Source organism: Pygoscelis adeliae, unplaced genomic scaffold (assembly GCF_000699105.1).
Source record: "Pygoscelis adeliae isolate BGI_AS28 unplaced genomic scaffold, ASM69910v1 Scaffold4, whole genome shotgun sequence".
Taxonomy (NCBI): domain Eukaryota; kingdom Metazoa; phylum Chordata; class Aves; order Sphenisciformes; family Spheniscidae; genus Pygoscelis; species Pygoscelis adeliae.
The window spans coordinates 8012927-8019029 of record NW_008824986.1 but is presented as its reverse complement, the minus strand read 5'-3'; positions in this window follow the sequence as shown (position 1 = coordinate 8019029).

The following is a 6103-nucleotide window of genomic DNA, read 5'->3' as shown; positions in this document are numbered from 1 at the left end:
TATTGGAGACATATTTAAGAAGGGGTATTTATGGATTAGGCACAGGTTTTAGAAATTAAATGGGAGACAATTTAACAAATCTATCAGGAATAAGATCAACAACTTAAAGTTTAAACCAATCATCTTGAGTATATATTTGAACTTGGATATGCAGATGTGGTGCACAAGTCCCAATGGTTCGGCAATACACTCAAAGGATCAACAGCCCTATAGACAGCTAAATTACTCGGAAAGCCAGGGAATTTATCAAACATGAATTTCAAAGTGGATTCTAGCCTGCAGGAAAAAATGGAAGTGCCCATTAATGTACATACAAAATAAATGTTGTCTGCAAGCTCATTCAACTATTTATTTTTGACACAGAACTGGCTAAAGATTTTTAATTTACATAAAAAGGTACAAAGACTGTAACCCCTTTGATGGAAGAGATGGGAATAAATATCATGCAAAAGAGGTTTTGTTTGTTTTTTAAAGAAGCACTAACAACCTCACAGGTACAACACAAAGGAATCATTTACGCTCTTTCACATCTATTAGTGCATTATTTATAGCTAACTCCAATTTGAGAACGTTAGCATTAAATATGTTTCTCACATGTAGAGGAAATTCTTACAAACTGATCATATATTATGGATGAAAATTGTAACAGCTACACTGAAACTAGTTAAAGCAGACATGTCTCAATTGAATGAACACTGAAGTATGCCGGAGCCCTTGCTAAGTTAGGTGCTGCCTAACTAAGTATTTATTTTACTGACCAAACCAAAAAAAGAAGTTAAATTCATGTATTGTTGACAGATCATTTATCAAAAAAATTTGGTTTTAATAATGAAATATTTCACAGCCAAGATTAAAAAAAATAAAAATCATTTAATCATCCACAGGCCTTTCAGAACCAAGACCTTGCTTTGTCTATATAGAGGGAGGGGCTGAGCATCATTTAAATTGGAATAAATAAAACATAAATTATATATTATAAACTTATAATTACATATTTTTAAATAAAATATATATTTCAACCCTAAATGAAATAATCTTAAATCCTCCTAACAATTTTAAGATGTGGCCTATTGCCCAACACAAACCTGGCAAAATTGGCATTCAGAAGAACATATCCCTCTTTCAAAAGAAACTTATTAACTATGTTGCAATTCATGTGATTTATACCTTTGGTCTTGTGACTCAGGGAGGTTTTTTTAAAGCCTCAGACTACTTGAACCAAGTTGCTATGTCTGTCTCTCAGCTTTTTCTAAGGTTTAAATTAAGTCCTTAACTCTTTTCAGAACCAAAAAAACAGATTAAGAGTACTTACTGTTCTTAATAATATCAGATTTCACTCTTCATTTTTAAAGACTTGTGACTGACAATACTGTGTTTCATAAAAATTGAATGGTACATAAGCTTTTTTTATTCACATCAAAAATAGTCCTTCCATTCACAATAGTATCCATTGGCAAAGATCTGCTTGAAGACCCTGCCATTGCATTCAGTAGCCTGAAAGCTCACACATGTGAACAAGACTAACATAAGACTTCACAAAACAGTATTTCAGCATTACCAAGTTGTTGAAAATACTTCATTATTTTGAATAATTTGGCCATAATACAAATGGTGTTGCATATTAAAGCAAGCCTGCGCGGCTCAATGCGGCAAGGTATGGACAAACTCAAGTGAGAGGGGGCTGGAGGCATCGAGATCACGTCAGCACATCCCTCATCATGGACAGCTGAGACTTCTGACACTAACTACAGAGGAAGTCATAGGTAAGAAACACTTTACCTTTTTCAGTTCAAAATTTAAACACTAAGTAATTCCAATTCTGCAACACGTGTATCACTAAACAGTAGCCCTATTCTCCAACTGTGCTGAAACTGAGTAAAAGTAGAAGCAAGGAGATGAATTATAGCAGCAGTCCTACAAAATGACCTGCATGTGAAAACCCATATGGTGTGTGCAGACCACTTTGCAAGACATTACAAGCTGCAACCACCTCAATGCAAGGGGGATTATATCTGAATTTAAAAAAAAAAAAAAAAATCACACAGGGGACTGTCATGATTTATTCAATTTCCTCATAAACAAGAGGATGTTTGCTTGCGTGTTAAAGTTTTCAACATATTGGAAGACATTTGTATATAGGACCTGAGATGGAGAAAAAATGCTTTATTACTTCACACATAACAAATATTTGTTTAACAAAGCCTGCATGAACTTCATGCATTAATCAAAATTGAATGTGGCATGACTTGTATGATTAACTCAAAAGTCATATTCCAAATGATAAATAAACTAATATTAACCTTGTGTGTTCATTAATAATGCAAGTTCTCGATAGTTCACAAACAGAACTGATACAGTTAATTGAAGGATCACATTTTTAAAATATTCATAATTAGAGTTTCAATGTTCCATTCATTCAGGATCCAAACCGATAAAAGTCACATTCCAGGTGCTCTCCAAATTTAAGCCCATCACTTCTCTTCATTAGCCTCTTGATGTGCTTGCAGAAGCACTGAAGACAAATGTGATCTTAACATGGAAATAAACGTCATTACCTGTTCTTAAGGAGGGACTTCTTTACTACAAAAACAAAGTAAAGCAAACATTTCACCTTTGGTCACCAGCTTATGAGACACTCGATCTGGTAGTCCATAGCCTTAAAACCAATATGATTTTTACCTAAGAAGCATCACAGAATCAAACTGCAAAGCAATATCAATATCATCCTATATTAACTTTGCACATGACCAATATAATATATGTCCTGAGAGCTCAGACGTCTATCCTCCTCTTAAAAACAAAACAAAACTAAACTAAACTAAAGCCCCACAGAAACGAAAAAACCCCACAGCTCTTACTCATAAATGTGTTGGGAACAGAAGCAGCAGAGCATTTCTGCCCACTGGCACCCATCAAGGGGCCATGAGCCAGACCGGCTGGAGGGGCGTCCACAGGCAGCGTGGTCCACGAGCAGGGCAAGGGCTGGCTGGCAGCTGAGAAGGTGCTTTTGCTTTTTTACCTCTATAAGCCAGCATTTATCCAATTAGGAGAATGAACAACATTGCAAACTCCTCTGAGACTAGGTAATAAACCTGTATCAGTACTGAAGCGGGCCAGACTCAGAGAAGCAATTTTAAATGTATTGTATCACCAAACCGCGGAGACGACTGATGTTTCACGGCGAGGGGAATCTCCAGGTTTTCACTGCAAATATTCACCTTCACGCTACACAAAATCTTGTCTGCCCACTCCTCTCTGAAGTATGACTTGGTAAATCATGTCAATGAACAATTTTGACAAAAATGATTGCTTTTAAGCCAAACTCTGTTGTTATTCTGTACTCAAATCCAAGTACATAGCTGGTTATGAAAGCCTATATGCAACCTATCGTGAACCAGTGCCTTTGTGCTTGTAAGCAAAGTGTAAGCTAATCACACCTACAAATTCAAACATTCAGCATTCACTCTCCACAAAAGAAACTGAATATTTGCTTTGAATTTGGTTTTTTTTCCAACAAATATTCCTGACAATAAACTCTTTCATTAGAACACTGGTAAAAAAAAAAGTTATTATAAAGTGAGCAAGCATGTTGCCAAAACAAATGTGTTTTTAAAATCTGAACAAATACCAATGGAAAGTGCTTGGGTGTCAGATGCTGCCCAAGTTTTTGTTTATACACAGTTGGCCTATGTACATAAATATATATCCAATGGCATTTTTTGCATCTACTGTCTTTAACGCATTAGCTGTATGAAAGTTATCATACCCATCAGTATCCAGAATAGAGGCAGAAATGCAAGTAAATGACATCCTTACTACAGCATATTTTATGTCTTGTTTTTATTTCCTTTACTTGCCTTTCAGTGTAAACAGTAGATGTTGTTATAAGAGGTCAGTTTTATATGCTGGTGCACCACTGAACTGTTTAGGTTTAAAATGACACTACTGTTTAAGACCCAGTAATTTTCAGAACATATGATTTACTGCTCTGGCACTCTATAAGCCTCATTTCATACCTCCAAGAATGAACTAGTCAAAGTGTTAAATAAACATGAAGTATAAGGCTTGTTTTCTTTCCAAAAGTGCAAGCACTGTGTTACTCTAATGATTAAATATTGTTTAAATATACAACTGAGTGACTAGTTTCACAGTCGATTCTTTCCCTGTGCTTCATTTTACGTATTATTTTGTGTTCAGACAAAGGCTTTAATTAAGAAGCATAAAGAGTTTCTGAAGAGTGAAGAAGTAATGGTTTCATCTGCATTAAACTGATTATAAACAGTTACATTTCTGAAGAAAAAAGGCATCAGGGAAAAAAAAGAAGAAAAAAAAATCTTAAGTAAGCCTGAATCCATTTGAGGTGAAAGGAACGGAACCTGTCCCGCACTCCAGCACACACCTCCAAAGGGCCCAGGGCAAAGCAACCCCATTATAATGATATTCAGCAGCCATGCCCTGAGCCAAAGGAACGCACACCGCCCCAAAATCTTCAATATGCAGAAGCTAACCTGTTACCAGGAGTGTGCGGAGGCACCAGTGCATCCCGCGCCCATCTTCCTGCAGCCCCACTGCCAGGATCCCTGCTCATCCCTGCCCTCAAGGGATTTCATAGCCAACAGCCTTCAGATGATTTTTAAAACTCAGTGTATTTAGGAAAGTATCATCAGCCATGATGTTCCCAAGATAAAGAAGAAATACTGTTACCTCACTGTGATTCTGTGAATCTTAAAAAAAAAAAAAAAATCACCTATGGAAACAGACTACTAAACTAAGATCCTTGCTCCAACAAATTTTAAGCACAAGATTAGTAAAACTTTTTAATGCAAAGTAATACAGGTCATTAAATCCTCAGAAAGGTCTGTGTCATAGCAACAACGTCTCATAAATATTAGCACAATCAGCAAGAGGAAAGCCCCAAGAGGCAAAGGTGCCCATGTGACATCTTCAGTGAAACCCATCCTCCAGCGAAAGGGTTCAAGGCTTGTGTTTTCCGTATTTTTAAATGCAGGATTTTGAGAAAATGGATTTTTTTATGGCTGTGTCACAAAAAGAAAAAGAGAAAAAAACCTAGGGGAGGAAGAAAAAGAGTGCTGAAATGTCAAAAAGAAGGTATCTTTAATTTTAAGTGCAAGAAAACATGTTCAATCTGGGTTTTGTCATTGCAGGCCTGATATCAAATTTACTGAAGTTTGTTGGAAGTCATTCCACTGACTATAAAGCACTTGGCATCAAAGCCTGTTTCTGGAAATTAAAATTATGCATGTAAAGTCATAGTACATTACAGACCAATGTTAACAGTGACTTAAATTCCCTCATCTACAACCCCGTTCCCAGATGCTTATAAATTTGCCAAACCTCATCTCAGACTGAAAAACCTCATTTCTGGATGATGCCTTTGACAGGCTGAATTTATTTGAGGTTTTGCCTTTTGCATCGATCAGTGGAGTTTCCAATCAGGACGGCTCCCTTATTGCCAGGAACCGGCAACAGGCGCGCAAAACAGCACCGCTGGGTTCCCTCTACCACGGCACAGCACCAGCACCAGCCACCTCCGAACCAGGAGGATGCTGAAGTTGTTAAATGAAAAAGCTTCCAGAGTGGAAATTTGGCAGAAAAATGGCCTTCCTGTCAGTAATTTGAATTTGGGCAGATTTATGCAGGAACAGTCATGGGGGGGAAAGGAGGAGAATGAGTTTCTGGCTGTTTGATGAACTTTGGTGTGCCAGGCTGAGGGACTCCCACGGTAACTCCTGCCGAGCATGTTTGCAAACTTTGTGCTTGCTCAGACGTCACCTAACAGGAAGGGAGTTGTAGCAGAAAGCCTCATGGTTTGCATTACAGATTGCAAGTGATTCTTTGCCTGCATCTCATTGCCGCAAGTTGCACATATAAATACTGCACACTGGACCAAACGTGGGATGCAGCATCTGCACACGCGGGACTGCAATATCTACAGAGGTTCTTCTTCCTCAGTTTTCTGTCTTGGTGGTCTTAAATCAGACCCTTAACATCATTTGAATGTAGAGGGGTTTCTGCAGTTTGATATAGCTATACCTTTTACTAACAGTCACATTCTCCAGCTCTGACATGACTGAAAATAGAA